This window comes from Ictidomys tridecemlineatus, chromosome Y (genome assembly GCF_052094955.1).
Source record: "Ictidomys tridecemlineatus isolate mIctTri1 chromosome Y, mIctTri1.hap1, whole genome shotgun sequence".
In the NCBI taxonomy this organism is placed as follows: Eukaryota; Metazoa; Chordata; class Mammalia; order Rodentia; family Sciuridae; genus Ictidomys; species Ictidomys tridecemlineatus.
The window spans coordinates 19,280,313-19,299,609 of record NC_135494.1 but is presented as its reverse complement, the minus strand read 5'-3'; the positions used below and the strand labels follow the sequence as shown (position 1 = coordinate 19,299,609).

At 47.8% G+C, this 19,297-nt stretch overlaps 1 protein-coding gene across 1 annotated transcript in view; it reads left to right on the top strand.

Annotated features, from left to right (window-relative positions):
* Window positions 1-19,297, top strand: part of LOC144371884 (tyrosine-protein kinase Yes-like) — a 203,004-nt gene that overhangs the window by 142,721 nt on the left and 40,986 nt on the right. The window lies entirely within an intron of this gene.

Sequence of the window (19,297 nt, the reverse complement as noted above, 5' to 3'; positions counted from 1 at the left end):
GGGAAGCTACCTTATGAAGGTGATCATAGGTAAGGGATCCTCTTGGTAGGACCCATTTTCTATGGGGCCAGAACTGTGCTCTGAATGTGGTTGCTGAGAACTTGGAATTTTCTAACTGAAGCAGTTCGTGCAAGCTGCTTCCACTTGCAGGAACAAAGTGTGTTCTCGTTGAGCACTTTAGGCTGTCCCTGGTTGAACTAGAGTGTCAGAAGCACTTGTAATGATTGGTATTCACAGTTTCACATTGAAGCCTCTGTGACATCTGTCAACCACTGATGGCTGCAAGTGGGGAATGGAAGCCATTTGCTGCAAGCAGTTTCAACTTGCAGGACTAACTTTGTTGTAAGTGGGCACATGGTGTTTTTCCTGTGTGAGCTAGAAGAAAGCAAAACTGTTTCTTACAGGTGACAGGCATGCTTTCACATTGAAGCTTTTGTGCCATTGATCCAAAACAGTTCACTCACGTGGGCACCTGCACTTCAACTGTATGTGGTAAACAAGTGTGACAAATGGATGTCAGTGAGACTTTGGAGAACGGACCTTAGCAGCTGGTCCTCTTTCCTCCTGCAAGTTGGTGATCTCTTTCTGTCACACTTTGTTTCATGCCTGAACTGTGCTCTGAATGTGCTTGATGAGAACAGTTTAGAAGTGCAGAAGTGAAGCTGTTTGCAGAAGCAGCTTCAAGTAGCACAAGCTAACTTGTTCTCAGTGAGCACATGGAGATTTTTCCCTGGTTGAAGCAGTGTGAATGAGAATGGCTTCTCAGAGCTGGTAGGCATGTTTGCATTTGGCAAACATTGCCATCTATCACCAAGAGTTCCTTGCATGCAGAAACCTTCTTTTTAAGTGTTCTCAGAAAGGTATGATGAGTGGATTTCCATGGAATTCCGTGGAATTGATCTTTTCAGCAGTCCTCATTGGCTTCTCAAAATTGGTGATCCTGGGCGCAAGGACTCTCTTGCTAGCCAACATTGTATTTTGGGCCTGATCTCCGCTCTGAATGTGCTTGCTGAGAGTAGTTTGGGAGTGCAAAAGTAAAGCAGTCTCTCAGCAGCTTCAACATTCAGGAGCTCATTTTGTTCTCAGTGAGCACATTGGGGTTTGTCACTACTTAAACTAGCATGAAGAACCACCGCTTCTCAGAGGTGGCAGTTGCCCTCTGAACCATCTGTACAGTTGGTCAATGCGAGTTCAATGCAGGCAGGCACTTGGATTTCAAATTAATTCTGTGACAAACAATTGAGCAATGGATTTCAATCAACCTTGGGCAATTGCTCTTCCCAGTGGGCCCACAGTTCTCCTCCAGTTGCTGAACCTAGGTCCAAGGGCTCTCTTGCTAGCACTCTTTGCATATGGGCTGAAACTGTGCTCTGAGTGTGCTTCCTGAAAATATTTTGGAAGTGCAAAACAGAAGAATTTTGGCAAGCAGCTTTCATATTAGGAAATGACTTTTTTCTCTTCGTGCCCATTGAGCTTTGTATCTGGCTGGAGTAGCCTTAAATCCAATGGCTTCTGAGAGCTGGCAGGCCCAGTTTCCATTGGAAGCAACTGTGCTCTTGGTCAATGGCAAGTTGGTTACTGTCAGGTACTTGCAGTTTCAATGAGTTTTTAGAAGAAGGAGACCAAGGGGATAAGATGAAACTTGTGCAATTCATTTCCTAATCAATGTTGGTGATGCTAGACCAGAGTGGACTTTTGCAATGATACTTTCTCATGTTTTTTGCAGGAAATGTGTTCTGAATGTGCATCCTGAGATGCATTTGTAGGGGGCAAACAGAAAAAGTTTGTGCACAAAGTAGATTTGTTCTCAGTAAACACGTGGCGGGTTTTCCTTGGTTGAACATGCAGGAAGCAGAACCTCTTGTCAGAGCTGATGGCACCATTTCACTTGGAACCATCTATGCACTCAATATTAAGCAGAGGTCATTGCAGACAGGCTCATGCAACTTCAAGATAGTTTTCAGAATCCGTTTGAGGAATGGATTCCAAAGAATCTTTGAGGTATTGACCCGCCCATCAGTCCTATCACTTCCTCTCTGAGCAAGTGCTCCAAGGTACAAGGGCTCTCCTGCTAGCACACTTTGGATATTGAGCCTGAACTGTTCTCTGAATGTGTTCAATGAGAAGAGTGTGAAGTGCAGAAGAGAAGCAGGGTATACAAACAGCTTCAAATGCAGGATGTAAATGTGTTTCTAGAGAGCATATTGGGATTTGGGCTTGGTTGAACTAGTAGGAATTGGAATCCTTCTTAGAGCCAGCAGTTATGGGCTTTACTTAGAAGTTTCTGTGTCTTGTATAAAGCAGAGTTTGTTGCTCATGGGTACCTTCGTTTCCAGTGAGTTTTCAAAAAATTTGAGAAAAATATTTCAATGAAACTCTGGGCCATTAATCTTGTCAATTATCCAATGTTCCACGTGAATATTGGTGATGTCCCAAGGGATCTCTGGGTAGCACAATTTGCACTTTCACGTCTTCTGAACGTGCTGGCTGAGAAAAGCTTGGAAGTGCAGAACAGAAGCATTTTGTGCAGGCAGCTTCCAATTGAAGGAACGGTCTTGTTCCCTGTAAGCACATTGAGGTTTGTTTCAGGTTGAAGCTGCATGAAGTGGAACCGCTTCTCAGAGCCGGCACTCTCAGTTTCTCTCTGAAGCATCTGTTCCATTAAAAATGTAGATTCCCTTCAATAGGGCCTCATCTAGGAAGCCTGCCCATGTGCTTCCCACTTGATTCAAACTTCTCCAGTGCACTTGTTGTCAAAGCAGGGACTCCAAGGAGAGAGGGGCTCTCCATTCTCCACACTGAAATCTCTCAGCAGGGAGGACTCCTCCATGCTTGGATGGCAGGGCTGTGATCACCTGGAAGGTGGAAATAGGAGGCTTCCAGGGGGCTGGTGGTGTTCCTAGCCAGGGTGCTGGTCAATGCAGTGCATTTAATCTATGGATCTCAAGGAGACTTATGCTGCAGATTTGTGTAATTCTGCATCTGTTTGCACACAGTTCTTCATGTGGGGAAAAAGCAGTGTTCTCAAAGTTTGCTTTACATTATACTCAACTGGTAATTTACAAACCCCAGTGTCCCATCTTAGCCCAGAGCCATTTCATCAGCCCAGGGCCAGTGGGTAGTCCAGCGATCAGTACTATGCACAGCTCCCAGGTGGCTCCAGTGTGTAGCTGAATTTGACAGCCAGTGTACTGTAGGATTTGCCCTTGAGGTTAGAATTCATTGACTTCCTCTTATGTCATTTGACTAGTCAGGATGTCTCATTAACTATCTGTGAAATCTTCAAGTTAGCAATCTCTGGTCATTTCTACCCTCTGAGGCACTGGTTCAACAGTTGGTCATAGTCATGGGTAGTCCTGGGTCACAATGAGGGAGAAGAAGACAATAATGTAGAATGGTGGTGTAGAGAGTCAGGGTGGGGCCAGAGCCCACACTGTGGTTAGGGTAGGGAAGGGATCTGAAGAGACTACTTTGAAAGTGAGCTCTGGCTGCAGTTAACCAGGAATCAGGGCCTGGAACTGGAAGCCATGACAGGGCTTCTGACTAGAAAGGACACATCCTTCTGGGCTGAGTTGGAGGTCCATCCAGGCAGAGGCAAACAGAGAGGATGCAGGAGAGGGGGATGGTCTAGATCACAGAGCAGCTCCATCATCATATAACACAGAGTGAATTTTTTTCTTCCAGTTGTTGGTAAGTGCTGATTTATTCACGTGATACATTCACGTCTACCTTGTCCATTGGAAAGGCCGCTCAACCACCACAGGCGATGATATCTTGCTGGATGTGTGCATTCTAAAATGAGGTGAGGTTGGCGCCAATAGAGTGTGTGGGCGCTCAGGCATTGGCAAGCTTGCTTTGGAGAGTGAATCCTCTAAATGTTATTGGGCTGGCTTTTGAGAGCTCCTGTGGTTTGGCTAGACGTAGAATTCTTTCACACAATTTAGCATGGTGTATATTTTAGAGAGCATGATCACTGAGGGGCAGCTTGCCGGTTTGAAGCCGTGAGCATTAACATCTATCAAGTTTCTCACCTGGAGTTGGCTACCTACAACTGGTGACAGTGTTTTACTACTGCTGAGCAATACTGAACAAGTCTCTGGGCCAGTAATCCATTGCTGAACTACATCACCAACAAAAAGACACTGAGTGAAGGTGAGGACCAGAAGAGCCCGGGAACCACCAGACAGCAGCCTTGAAGTCCTGAGCTCTGGCACATCATATGCCAACTCAACTGGGTATCAACCTCTTCCTGGGCTCATTAGAACTGTGTGCTTCAACTTTCAGAAGCAAATGCAGAATGATAGAATCTTCTCTGAGGACACTTTTCTAAGTCTTGTTTGCAGCACATCTTCTAAGTCTTATTTGCAGCATGTCTTCACTGGAATGATTAGGCATTCGGCATTCTGTTGTACTTAAAATTCATTCTACCCCTACTTGGTAGGTTGTGTGAAAGTGACTCGGCCTGAATGCATTTTACATGCCAAAATATGGCTTGTCTTTTCTCCTAAACTTATCAGAGCAGTCAGAGCAGCCAAGGAGTACTATAAATTCAGGCACAAAATGGCCAGATAGACTTGGATCACTGTACATCTTTCTAGAACCTTCTTTCATGCTCTGGCTTCCCTGAGTGTGAGGACTCTGTGATCCAGATTTGTTAGCAAGTAGTTTCTTGGAAGGCGATGCTAGAAAACTCCAGGTGAGAACAGGAAGTGATTAGGAACTGGAAGACAGGGTGTACCAGCCAGTTGTTGTCACTAAGTGAGTAAACACAGTTCTGATAAGGAGTGCTGGAGGTTCATGTAAATCATGTTATTAATAGAACCCTTCCTACAGGTGAGAGAGCTAGGGGTTCTCCAACCACTCCTGCCAGCCATGGCAGGATTTTGCTGCTGGCCTTCACTGTAGGCAAATGGGCCATGGTGCTGGGGGCTCTAGGTCAGCTGGGGTGTGAAGAAATGGCATAGTGATGGACAATGTAATCCAGCTTTGAATCCCCAGACTGGGATCTTTAGCAGGGCAAGGTCAGAGACTGTACTCAATGCAGCATCTACTTCTCAGCATAGTGCCAGGTACACAGCAGAACTTCATCAATACCCGTGGAATGCACTGGCTCGCCCCAGCCCTGCTCCAGGCCTCTCTCAGCTGAGCTCTTTCTGCTGATCCTGTCTGTTCTAGTATATTCAGCTCTTGCTTATTTGTATTTTACTTTCCTGAATTATGTCCTCTTTTTCCACACTCCTGTGGTCACTCTTTCTCCACACTCCTCTGGTTCCAAATGGCTGTCTGGCGGGGCTGTGGCAGAGAGATCTCATTACTACCAGAGATGGAGTTTTTAAACCAAATAAGACACGTGCTCTGCTGCTTAGGATTGTCTTCAGCATAACATGAGGTAGAAGGTTTGAAATTAGGATTGTCCTCCCAATCTTAAGGCATGTCATCCCTGCGTGCACACCAGGAAGTACCCTGGGAAGAAAGGCAGGTGTGGGTTTGGAATCAGAGACCAGCATGAGAAGAACACTTTCACTGCTTACTAGACAATGAGCTTGGGCTTGTTCTGTAACCTCTTGGGACCTCAGTGTTTGCATATCTGAAATGGGGATAGTTGCATGCCTGACTTCAGGAGGTGGGTAGAGAGAATCCTAGAAGTAGAGGAAGAAAACACACAGCATCTGTGAAGCACCCCGCCCCCATCTTCAGTCTTTCCATGATTTTCTAAGCGTATGTTGATTGACTGTTGTTTACAACAGCCTGCAGATCTACCTGAGGTCCCATCTAATCGACACGGATGGAGAAGCTCACCTTTGCTCAGTTGCCACATTTGGAAGGACACCTTCTAATAGAATCGGATCTAGGAAGCTGGGGTCCCTTTGCAGAACATACAGGATCCACAGCAAAGTTCAAGCCCCTGAGACAGAGGGCTTCTGCTGGTGTCCTCATGTCCTCGTGGGCACTGCAATGCCTTTCTCCACCGATGTTCATTGAGAGCCTGGTCCAGGCCAGGCAGGACTTCCTGCTGAGGATGTGGCAGAGAATGAAGCACATGCCTGGCTGGCTTGTAGGGGAACAGTCGGGGGCAAGACAGGCCAGTGATGGTGAAGACAAGACCAGTTAGTTGACTTGTCCGAAGGTCTTGGAGCCAAGCACTCTTCTAAGCATTTTATCATAAAAGCTTCCTCATCCCTCAATAGTTGCAAGAGGAACAGTGCTTTGGTTGTTCCCATTTTCCATAGGTGACAACTGAGGCACTGAAAGATCAGGTCACTTGGCCAAGGTCATGGAGATAGCACAGGGGGAAGTGTTGGCTGCAAACCCTCCCAGGTGGCTACTGCTTTGGGCTCTTTATCACCCGCAGCCTGCAACCTCTTGGTCATGCTGTGGCCCCTGTGACTGGTCTGTCACCAAATAGTGATTCACTGCAGGGCCTTTCCTGAGTCCTCTTCCATCTCAGAGTGCCTGTGTCTCACAGAGAGTTAACCAATTTCCTGGACCCCACTGGAGTTCCTGGTTTTGCCAATCTGGTGCGGAGTCTGAGAATGTGTGTTTGTAACAAGGTCTCAGGTGACCCTGAAGATGATGGGTCTCAACACAGGTGACTTTCCCCCTCCCCTTGGGTCATTTGACAATGCCTGGAGACCTTTTATGTTATCACAAGTCAGGGGTGCTGGTGCAAAACTCAGGTAGAGGCCATGGGTGCTGCTGAATGTCTACACTGCATGAGGAAGACCTCTACAGACTAAGAAGGATATGGCCTGATGGGCCAAGGGCGCCCAGGTGAGGAACCCAGTGTGGAATACAAGCACATGAACTTGGGTGTGTGAAGGTATGGCCTTGGGGCTTGTTTCAAAGGTGGCTTCTATCAGTGCAAAACTCCAGCACCTCTGAGTGGCAGCGTTTCTGACAAGCTCTGAGCGGGGATGCTGGTGCTGCTGACCAAGCCACCCCACTTTGAGTAGCCAAAGTGAAGTGGAGTTCTTAGGACACCATGAACTTCTCAGAAATGCAAAGTGGACATCTCCTGTGTTAGATCATAAGAAAAGAAACTCTGAGTTGGAATAAACCCTTTCAACTCACCTAGTTGCAAGTTTGCCCCTAAAGCAGCGCTGAGACAGCGGGGCCAGGTGGGGGACAGAGTTCCACTCCTCTCCTAGCCGCAGGCAGAGGCCTGCTAAAAATGAGGAGGGTGCAGAGGTTGGTGAGAACTGCCTTGCTTCAGTCCCCAAGCATCCAGTCAAGTCTATTGTCACCTGGAGTGGTGGCTTCTTCTCCAGGGCCCATGCTAGCATTGGGGTTTGCATCTGCCTGACTTTCAGTTCTGTGAATGGAAGGTGGGAACTGGCTGCTTGAGACATGGTTGCTATCTTGGGAGAGGGTATGGGAGAAATGACAGGACGCCCAGCCCTCCAGAGCCCGCACCCCTGCCCCTGTGATAAATGGCAGCATTAACAAGGTTTGGTTGAGAGGGTCCCCCAGATTTGTGACTTCCCATGTCCGCCAGCAGATGTCACTATGGCTGGCAGAACAGAAGGCCTTTCAAGAGTGAGCTGGGGGGAGCAGAGAGGGGAAAATATCATCAAATAGAAGGCAGAAGCCAAAAGTACCCTTGGCCTAGCGGGATATGGTCCATACTATCATTTTAGGAATGGGGGACATTCTGCAATAAACCCACTATCAGATCGTGTCATTGAGGTTTAGCTTCTGAGATTTAGGCAGAAACTCTCCAATGAAACACAAAGTTCCTGGCTTCTCTTAACTGAGAAAGTCTCCAGGTTTTGGCTCCTGGCCTATATGTATCAGGAAACATTTTCTTGAAGGAAACAAACACGTTGCACTGAATAAACATATATTTGTTGTAGCTTACCCTGAGACATCATATTGACGGGATTCAAAAATTGATTCATTTTACAAATTCAGCAGCTTATTCTGAAGTTCCATTGCCCTCAAAATCCCTTATGATTGGCACATTAGCCAACAAGCAGAATTCTCTGAATCCCCAGCAAGAAAAAAATAAAGTCAAATACCTATTTGTTGACATTTGAGGAAAACAAGGGAGAAGCAAGAGGCCCCACTCACTGGTGACAAGGTCTGGTTGAACATCTTTTATCTAATGCTTACCAAGAACAGTAGCAGAAACAGCACCGGTTCCTCAAACAGGGCAAGAGAGAGGTTGACACAGATGAAGAAGTACGTGGCCATCCGCATGGCCCAGTGATTATAAAAATGGTAAAGTCTGGAGAGGAAAAACAGTAAAGGTGGTCATAGCCACTGAGCAGGAGTTATATAACACTCAAACTTCTGTGCTAAGATGAACAGGGGCCGGGGCTGGGACGGCAGCTCAGTGGTAGAGCAGTACCAAGCACGCACCAGGTCCTGGGTTCCATCCCCAGCACTGCCAAATAAACGGGTAAATAAACAAATAAATAAATAAGACTCGTGATGGGTCACATGCCCTTTAGGTTCTCAGGAACAGGGGTGATATCACTTTAGCTCAAACTATAAAACACTAACAGAAAACATCAAGACGATGATCATATCTCAAAGCACACTTGGTGGACAGCCAGCTTTAGCACCTTCTTCACGGAGTTGTTGTGACAGTAATAAGAGAATACTCTGAACCAGAGACTGACAAGGTGAACCCTCAGTTACAGTGACCTAATGCCATGTGGGCGTGGCTGAGTCCAATGTGAAAATGTGCACAGCCCGTCTCAACACGGTATACTCAGGACAGATGTGGCTGCCACACGCCAGATCCCTGCAGGGTGGGACAGTCCCTCACTCCTGCTTGGCAGTCTGGGCACATGAGGTGTTTGTTGCTTTTGGAGACCCTGACACCGAGCGCTGATGTAAGAGAGGGTTTTTCCTTACTCTAGCCAAGGGCTTGATCTTAGTTAAAACTTTAGGGGGAGATAGAAAAGGCTGGATTCCCAGGAAAGGAGAGAATGTGTGGGTAGCATTAGGATGTGACAGAAGGGAAAAGAGAAGCCCTCTTTTGCAGTCCAGGTAACGCTGGCTAGGAAGAAAGGTGGCCATGTGCGTTCAGCTTGGGCACTCCATCTCCTGGCCCTGGTGGTGTCCATTACCCCCGATCTGCTCTTAACTGACCGGATGCTCCCTGCACGTGGGACACTGTGCTCTTAGAACTTAACCCAAACCACCAGGCTCAGGGGCTGGGCTGCAGTTCCGTGGTGGAGCGCTTGCCTAGCACAGGCTCGTCTCTGGGTCGGCTCCCAGCACCGCAGAACAAAACACTCTTGGGTTTTACCCAAATTATGTGCCGTACCTAGACCCCTCTGAAAAGTTTCTGTAGGAAGAATGCCTCCAGGTTTGTCTCAACCTCTAGAACTTAAGGTGGACAAGTGGACAGCTAGATGATTAAATTACCTGATAGCCTGAGGGAAAGTTTGGAATGAAATGTTCCTTTTGTACTGGGCATCAGAAACATAGGCAGCTCCAAGAGAAGGTTCTGGAAGGGAGAAAACGTCAGCACAGGAACTAAACTGCTTTTTCCTTGTGGGAATGCATCAGGCACGGAGGGGAGCCCTGCCCCTCCACCTCCAGCCCGGCTCCCTAGAGGTTGCCACCATCAGCAGAGCCATAGGTGCCTTTACTGGTGGGTCCCCTGGGACCAAGGATCCTGCAGCAGAGCTGGCCACGTGCACACTGCATTTCTAGAACTCAAATACAGGTTCTCATTTGAGGAAGGATAATAAGAAAGCACTGAACAGAATATGTACATGGCTTACGTGGCATATTTACACATAAATAAAGGTTCTGTCTGTCCAAATATACATATGAGTATATGCACACAAACCCAAGTATAGAAACCCCAAATTATATTTAAGCCACTTGGTGGGTGATTGAAGGGATTTTTGAGGCGAAATCTGACAAGTGAATTATCCATGTCTTCCAAATCTACTTAAGGTAGATCTCTATACATACATAAAACTGAAAACCAGTCACAAGGCTTTCATGTAACTCATGGTGGACACATTTCAGCCAATATATTCTGGACTTTACCCCCTGTCAGGACACAGAGTTGTATTCTTCTTAACAAGCAACTTATCATTCTGATAGTACTCATTTTTTTTTCTATTCAAACATAGTTGCATTACATATTCTTATGGAGGTGGGTACAACGGAACTCAGGAAGCTTAACCACTTTGCAACATCCCCAGTCCCCCCTCCCCCCACCCCCCACCCCCCGCCTTGAGACAAGGGCTTGCTAAGTTGCTGAGGCTGGCTTTGAACTTGCAATCCTCCTACTCCAGCCTCCAAGTGCTGGGATTACAGGCGTGTGCCAATGTGCTCAGCTCAACATTCTTTTGTATATTATACACACACACACACACACACACACACACACACACACAAGAATATCACACGTGCACACATAAATATCTTGGAGCCCTATGAGTGTTTTTGTAGGATTAAAAAAGTGCATTACTTCTTGATGAAAGAAGACATAGATATCCCACAGGCTTCCAAATGGTATGGGAAAGAAGACTTGTGCAGGTAAGCATGCGCGCGCGCCCAAACACATACACACGTGCGTGCACGTTCTCCTGCTTGTCACTAAGGGTGATGTGATTTTAAACAGTGTCTAACACCGACCAGCCAAAGGGGCTTCTAGAGACTTTGTTTGCCTTTCCTTAGGACCAGGACTGCTGCCTCCCTGTGTGATGATTCATATTCTGATTCTGCATCGATGAGATAAGAACATACACACACTGACCAGCTATTTAGCCCTTTCCATAGACTTCAGAAAGAAAAATAATATGATAAGCTAATTGACTGCCTGAGCTATCCACTGTAAACAGAAGCCATCTTCCTGCCTGTTTTGAATGGGTGTCTCTTACTGGTCAGGCAAGTTAATCTTAAAAATGCATCACGTATTCATAGGGTCAAAAGATTCCCAACTGTATGCAGATGGTCAATCATAGTTCTATAAAGCTGTTAAAAATTATCCAAACAGAAAAGAATGCTTGAATTAAAAATTGATGCAGAACCATATCCTTAGAGATGGATTCACTGCTGTAAGAATGGATCACTTTGGGAGTCTCACGCATTCCAGGGCAGGAGGACACTTCACCAGGGCACATTACCAAAACCTAAGATGCACTATCTATGTTTTTGACACATTATACATTTTTCTTTAACATATCTAATAAAATATTAATAGAAAAACTATTAATATTAATTATTTTTCCATCAAGCATCTTTAATATTGAGCAATAAATAGTTTCCCAGTATACTCTTAGAATTCTGTTTTAGGTAAAAAATCTTGTATCAATAAGAGTTGATTTGTTTCTAGCTTTTTCAGTGCATGCACATCAACTTTAAGAAAATTCTTTACCTTATATAAATGTTAAAATAGATTCTACTGTCTTTTATGCTTAAAGAAGAAAAAGAAAAAAATAAATATATGTTTAAAAAAATAAAGTCCTATTAAACCTCAGAAAGATCATACTGGGGCAGCAAAGAATTCTGACTTTTTAAAAAAGTATTTACAGCAATATCTTTTTAAAGTTCTGCTGTTCCTGGTTTGAGAAGATGACGCAGGGTTTGGTGTAGAGTGTGTGCTCAGCGTGTACAAAGCCTGGATTTGATTGACACCCAGTAAAAGAAATTTAAAAAATGAAGCTGTTAACATCCTTATGACTGGACCCTGAGACAGGAGCCCTTTGACACTCACAAGCTTGAGGTAGACCATTCGCAGGCCCTCCAGAGGGAGGATGGGGAAAACCACTCCCACCACCCTGGGAGCAAGGCCAGGGGGTTATCTCCCTGAGACATCACCCAGCACAGACCTTAATGAGACCAGCACAGGTTTCCCTCAAGTGCCCCTGGCCATGCGGACACCCCTGGTTGTCAAGATCTGCTCAGGCTCTGTAACACCAAGCCTGCTCCAGGACAGCCCACAGAAGTGCTCCCGAGGCTTTCCCTGCCTTAAGAGGAGGCACATTTCTGACATCTGTCTTCACTTGCAATCTCCTCTACTCTGCCTTCTGGGCCTACTTCCCTCCTTCCCGTTACTGTGCAACTTCTTTCTCCTGCCCATTTCACTTGGGAAATGTTGTTCTCAGCAGATGAACTGTAGTAAGCACGCTTACTTGTACTAAAGCCATTTGTGTCTTCCCAGAAAACAAATTCTTTTCATCCAACCCAAGAATGTGACCTATCTTAGACACCCCATTCCAACACTTTATACTTTTCAAGTTCATATGGTGTATTAGTTGGCTTTCTGCCACTCTAAGACCTGAGGTTGCTCATTTATAAAGAGAAAAAAGTTCATTTGGCTCACAGTTTCCATATCCAGTTCACATTTGATTGACCCTGTTGCTTTAGACCTGTAGTGAGGCAGCACAGTATGGCAGGCAGTGCATGGCAGAGCTACCCACTCACCTCACAGCAGCTGGGAAGTAGAAAGAGAAAGCCAGGAAGGGACCAGGGTCCCAACATGCCCTTCAGAGGCACACCCTTAATGACCTAAGATCCCCCACTGGACCCCACCTTTTAGACATTCCACTACCTCCCAAGAGAGTCACAGGCTGAGGATGGAGCCTTTCATATATGGCACTTTGGGGAACATTCTAGATCCAAATGATAGCCTTTGGGAACCACTGTCAGTCTCTACCATGAAAATGGCAACCACCAAATACAGATGCTCCCCTGGAGGCACCTCCTACAGGCTGCACCAGCCCACAGAGGGCCCTGGTGGACACAGGGGTTCTCAGTCCCCACGGCAGGGGTCCACTCCCTGGGGAGCTCTCAAAGACCCTGGTGCCAAGAACACCCCACACCAGCCATGTCAGAACCCACAGGAGGCGGGACCTGGGATCCGCTTTCTAAAATTCAAATGTGACTTGACAGTCCAGTGACAGTGGGAAGCAGGGTCTACACTGGCCTTTCCCTGCAGCTTCCCTCCTGAGGTCGGTTCTCACTGCACCGTGAGGGATGCACCTCCCCGACTCCCTTGTCTCCTCTTCTCATAGCTGTGACGTTTCCTCTTCTCCTCGAGATTGAAAACTGAATTTTAAACAGTTGTGTTTCCTCCCTCCCCTCCTGACCCAACTTTGTAAGCCTTAGAAGGGAGGGGAGAGCACAGAAAGGAGGCACAGATGATTCCAGAGGTTCTCAGGGGAGAGCAAAGACGTTCCTTCCAAACGCCCAGCAGACACCCTCTTCAGTCTCCCCTGCCCTAGGAGTGACCACCCTGAGCCCCAGATTCCGTCAGGCAGGCAGGCGACAGGAGCCGGGAATCTGAAGCTGCTGATGGAAGTGCTTTGAAAACACACTAACATGTCTTGACGATATAGATAAGAAAATCAGCAAAACTAGCCCTATCTCAAGGTCAAGAGAAGTCCCCACACGTCTTAACTTACATTCTTCCACTCGGGTTTTTCCTCCCAATGCCAACACTCCGTCTGTCACTACAAACAGTCTTGCCCCCGTCTTGCCTGACTCCACTCCTGCCATAAACTCATCCTGCACGTGGATAAACAGCGCAGGCCCCTGTTTCCCAGGGCCACCTGTGCAAAAGCTGCCAGTGACTTCTCTTCCCGTAGAGCTACTCTTTTTTGCCCAGATAACCAAGTGGGAAATCCTTGGCTTGGATTTTAGGGGCCCCACAATCCCCTTTCTCCAACGTTCTCTCCCTGGCTTTCCCTCCAGGAACAACATTCTCTGGAAAAAACAGATGGGATTCCTTGTCCACTGCCCTCCACTGGCTCCTTCTCCACGCCTGATCTCATGCTCAGGCACTACCCTCGAACTGTCCTTCCTTGGACTCCATCTCACACTGCAGTCTCTCCAGGAGGACGAGCGATCCCACATTTCCACATGGAAAGACCACCCGGAGAAGCTGGGGAAGTGCCCGTATAGTGCACATCCCGTACAGACAGCAGCCACAGGTGGAGGGCACCAGCCACTCTGGCAAGAAGGGTGAGTGAGTGAGTGACTGCAAACAGGCATCAGGACAAACACCTCGTGTCCCTTAGCATAGCCACTTGCAAACCAACAACCCACAGGCCAAGTGTAGTCTAAAGGTATGTTTTGTTTGGCCTGTAGAATGTGTTTAGGATGTTGGCTACTAATTTAATTTTTTTCAAAACTGGAACTTACACAAAAATTTGAAATTATGATTTCTCTTTAAAAGATGGATAACATCTGGCAAGGTGGAGGTGGGTTATGGTTAGTTATTGCTGTTTGCCCCAATACTTCATCACCTGAACTTCATATTTTCCCGTGTTCTGCGTGTCAGCTGGGCAGTCCTTTTGGAGTCCACTTAGCTGATCCTGAAAGTCATGAGCACTGGGTGTTCTAGGAGGATCTTGCTCACATCTCTTGGTCATGTGCGTCCAGAGCATCAAGAGAGCAAGCACCAACACTCATGGGCTTCGCACACCTCTGCTTGTGGACATCTGCTAATGTCCCATTGGCTAAAGCAAGTCCCATGGCCAACTGCAGATTCAAGGGCTGGAGAAATGGACCCTAACTGTATGGAAAGGAATAGCAAAGTCACCTTGCAAAGGGGCCTGCATTCAAGGATCAGAAGACTTGGTGAGCATTTTTGCAATCTATGATCAACCCCATGACACAGCTGGAGGTGGGTGACTGTGCTTTTCTTAGGGCAAGGGACATGCCCTCCTGATCATCACAAGCCCTGTCCCCTCTGTCACTGAATCATTCCCACCTAGCTGGCTGGTTTTATGTTGCTCTTGAGGGCACTTCAGATTAAACCCACACTGCTCTCTGGTGAGACCAGGGAGCCCTGGCCAGCCCTCTGCAGGCTTCTGGTAACTGCCATCTTCCCCTGACACGAACTTTTCTGCAAATGGCTATAAGGTAACACCAGGGACCCAAGAGCTTGAAGACAGAGTAATCACAGACCTGCATGAAAAAGTTGAAGAGTGAGAACATTCAAATAGAAGCACACAAAATATCAAGAGGTGACCACAGAGGAAAGTTGACAAGAAACAGCTGGGGCACAGGCTCTCAGCCCTGGCTGCACCTCAGAATCCCCTAGCAGCCTTAAAGTTACTGGTGGCATGAGCCACATCCTGACCAGTAAAATCAGAATCTCAGGGGCAAAGCTGAACAAAGTACCTTTCTAAAAACTTCCCAATGAGTCTGACCAACAGTGAGGTTGGGAATCCCTAGCATTGGGATATTTCTATTTCAACTCTGAAAGTGAGGGATGCTGATGCATTTTTCAAGGACTATGCAGTTTCCTGTTCTGTGACCCAAAGCTAACTTACAAAAGATTAACCCAGTCAACTGGCCACCCACCTCCCCAGATCTAGATGTTCTGCCGTCTCAGAAAATATGGGGCTCTGCTGAGAACTGTCTGTTGGTACCAGGTGCATTACCCTTAGTGCCTGCTGCCTGGAGGAGGTCTCTGAAAGACCTGGAGTCACAAAATCTCTGGCTTCTGTAGACAAGCATTAAACAAAACGGCTCACACTGGAGTCAGCCAGGACTCTGACTTATTCTCTGTTCTTCTTCTATTTGCTAAGTTGCTGAGGCTGGCTTTGAACTTGAGATCCTCCTGCCTCAGCCTCCCCAGCCACTGCGATTTCAGTCCAGTGCCACCATGCCCAGCTGTATTTCTTGATCTCTCAAAGTATTAGTCATCTGCATGCATCTCTTATTTAGACAAAGAAATATGAAACACACAGAGGGAGGGCATCGAGCATCTCTGGCTAAAATGATTTTCTCTCCACTGAAGTCTCTCATGATCACAAGGAAGCCTGTCATTTTGTAGATGCTGGGACCAAGGGCAAGACTGGGAACCAAGAAACCATCTCCTCCTCCTGTCCTTTGCCTGATCACTCATTCATTCACCCACTCACTCACAGAGAGGACTTAGTAGAATCCACCTGTTGGAAGGGGCCTGACTTCTGTGGGAGAACAGCAGGCCAGATGGGAAGCCCAATGTTCCACCCCACACATAAGGGCCCTGTGGACTCTCTCCAGCAGGCTACTAGCCCACTGGGAAGCAAGGAAGCAGGGGATGCCATTCAGCCCAGAGTTCAATGACAGGGCCAGCCCAGGAAAGATGGGAAGCAAAACTAAAACACTCTGACCTCCTACACACTTGCATGGCCTGAAGGAAATGACCAGCGTCACTGTGTGCCAGACACTCGGCTGGACCCAACCTGCGTGGTCATCCCCCAAGATGACTGAGATTTACCAATCCCACCTTACAGAGGCTCAAGGAGGAGACCAGCCCATGATATGGAAACTGCTCCATCAGAACAGGGGTTCTTGCCTCTTTCTCCACCCTCTGTTTCTTATCCCTCCAAAAGACACAGCCTAAGAGCAGCTGCTTGGAAGCTCCAAGTCATCCAGAGGAGCCTGTCTGTCACAGGAAACACACAGAGCCCACTGTGGAGCTGGGTCCCACAGGCTCAGGAAAATCCAGGGCTGCAAAACCCCATCCTGCGGTGGGACCCTTGGTTGTTTTCCTTTTGGTACAGAGCGCAGTGTGCGGCTCTGGAGCCAGGCCAGCAAGACCTGGAATCAGGTCTCCACGTAATCCAGCTCAGTCCCCAGAGATGGGAGGCCTCTCCTGTGGCACAGGCTTGACAACTTCAAGTGACCCCCAACTCGCAGGGCTGCCCTCCAGCCCACTGTGCGCTTCTTGGCTTCGCAGCTCTCCAGAGCAGCCGGGGCTCTCAGGGTGCAGAGGACAGAGAAAGCGCCCCAAGCAGAGGGGCTCCCTGCCCCATGTCCCCACAGGGGCTTTCGTTCGCAGCAGCAGATGCTTGCTTTTAGCCGGTTCGTTTTCTCCCGGGGGCTTTTCTCTGGGGAGGCATCTGGCGAGGGGAGGGCGACCAGACGCGCTGCGATCCGGGCGCCCTCGGGCACCAGGGACGGCGTCCCTTACCTTTTGGGCGAGAGGCTCATCGCAGGGCTCCAGACGTAAGCGACTCACCCTGGTGGCTGGGCCGGTCCGGGGCATTGCGGCTGCGGCGCACCAGAAAGGGATGCTCCAGCATCTGGGCCGCGCCAGCAGACTTTGCCCCCAGCAGGCCCCGGTTGTGCTGGGCTGTCCAGGTGACACAGTGGATCGGCCCGGGGGCGAAGGACCTGCTCTGGCCAGAGGAGAGAGCTCCGGAGGCCCCTTCCAGGACGCGCTGGCTGGGGCGGAGCGGGGTGGACCGCGTGCACGGCTGCGGGACCGCGCGGGTGGCCTGGTCAGCAGCCCTTGGCCCAGCGCGCAGACTGTGCTCCCCAGCGCGACACTGTGTGTGCCCTGCTTTGGGATCAGCGGAATAGGAAGGGAACCTTCCTCCAGAGCTTCTTTGGAGAATTAAATGATTTAATATATGTGCAGGAGCGGTGGCTGCTGGGCGCTGGTAAATATTGGTTCCCTCTTGCCCTGGTGGAGTCCCCCAGAGATGGGTTGTGGACTTTAACTCGGGCTCCTGTGGAGGATGTCCCCAGAGAAAGATATGTGGGTCCTCCTTTCTTCTCCTGGGGCTTCCCAGTACCAGCCTGACCTGGAACTCTGTGTTGCCAGAAATGCTAAATTTTCAAGAGAAAATGGAAATATGAATTTATTTATTTATTTTGTGTACTAGGGATTGACCTCAGGGGCACTCAACTGAGCCACATCCCCAGCCCTGTTTTGTATTTTATTTAGAGACAGGGTCTCACTGAGTTGCTTTGAAATTGCAATTCTCCTACCTCAACCTTTGGAGCTGCTGGGATTATAGGCATGTGCCACCAAGACCAGCGGAAATCTGAATTTTCATGATCCTGTTCCTGAGTTTTTTTTCTTTTAATGTTGGCTATGAATTTAAAGTAAAGATAAATCCTTCCATGCCACCAAGGGCCAGCAAGGGCAAGTGTTGCTGGACAGCAGTACCAACCAAATCCCTGGTCACCTCCAGAAGGGCAAGGCCTGGAGAGGCTGTGACTGGCTCTGTCACCTGTACGCACCTACTGTCCTTCTGGATGGTTCAGCAGGAATCTGTTAGGTCCTGATGGCTGGCAAGGTCAAGGTCAGAGAGAGAAAGATGGGCAGAATTACAGCCCCAAGGATTCTATCCCTTATCTCTGGAAGTGTATAATCTATTTCTTTTCAGACAAATGAGAAGTTTACAGATGTAATTCAGGTTCCTAATCAAGTGACTTTAAAAATAGGGAGGTCACCCTAGATGACCTGGGTTGGCCCCATGGAATCCCAAGGGCTCTTAATGTCAGCAGAGGATGGAAGGGGAGGTGGACCTTTCCAAGCCCATCAAGGACCCTGGGCAGGTTGGAAAGCTGTTACCTCCACCTGCAGGGGCAGCCCCAGGCCTCCAGGAAGGAGCAAGGCTCAGCCCGTGCATTTATGGGCACCTGTGAGACCCCATTCAGAGGATGCGGCCTGGCCTCACGGACCTCTGGCAATACAGGCTGTGTGAGAAAGTACTTCAGTCTCCTCAGTGTGTTAAGGTGGAAACCTGGCAGAACGCTGGCCTGCGCCTCAGAGCTCACATCATGCTCCAGTCAGAGGCTGGCCCGTAGAGCCAACTGTGTGGCCTCAGCTCCTGGGGGGTGGCCAAATCCCACATCTGCAGCCCCACCTTTGATTGTTCCCACCCAGGCCCCACCTCACATCCTCTCTGAGCCCTTCCTCAACTTCTCAAGGCCAGCGGATCACATCCTCTCTGGTCCTGACTCTTCATGAAGACAGCCAGGTGGCACTTTGCAGATGTAATCCCCCCCATCTTTCATGCCACAGCATCTGTCAGAGGAAGGAGAAAGGCAGGCTCTTGACTGAGAATCTGTCTGGTCCTATTCCTATCTTGGTTGGTAGGCTTCTATTTTATTGCTTGAAATTGATCTGTTTAAATTTTCTTTGTCTTCCTGATTCAATTTGGGTAGTTCATATGTCTGTAGAAAAATGTTGATGTCTTCAAGATATTCTATTTTATTTGAGTATAAATTTTCAAAATAGGTTCTTTTTTTAAAAAATTATTTTTTAGTTGTAGTTGGACACAATACCTTTATTTACTTATTTTTATGTGGTGCTGAGGATCGGACCCAGGGCCTCATGTGCTAGGTGAGTGCTCTACCGCTGAGCCACAACCCCAGTCCCAAAATAGGTTCTTATTATATGTATTTCAGTAGTGTTTTTCATGATATTTTCTTTTTCTTCACGAATTTTAGTGATTTGAGCTCTCTCTCCCCTTTTCTTCGTTATCATGGCTGAGGGTTTATCAATTTTATTTATTTTTTCAAAGAACCAAAATTTTGTTTTGTCAATTTTTTCATTTGTTTCTTTTGTTTTAATTTCATCAATTTCAGC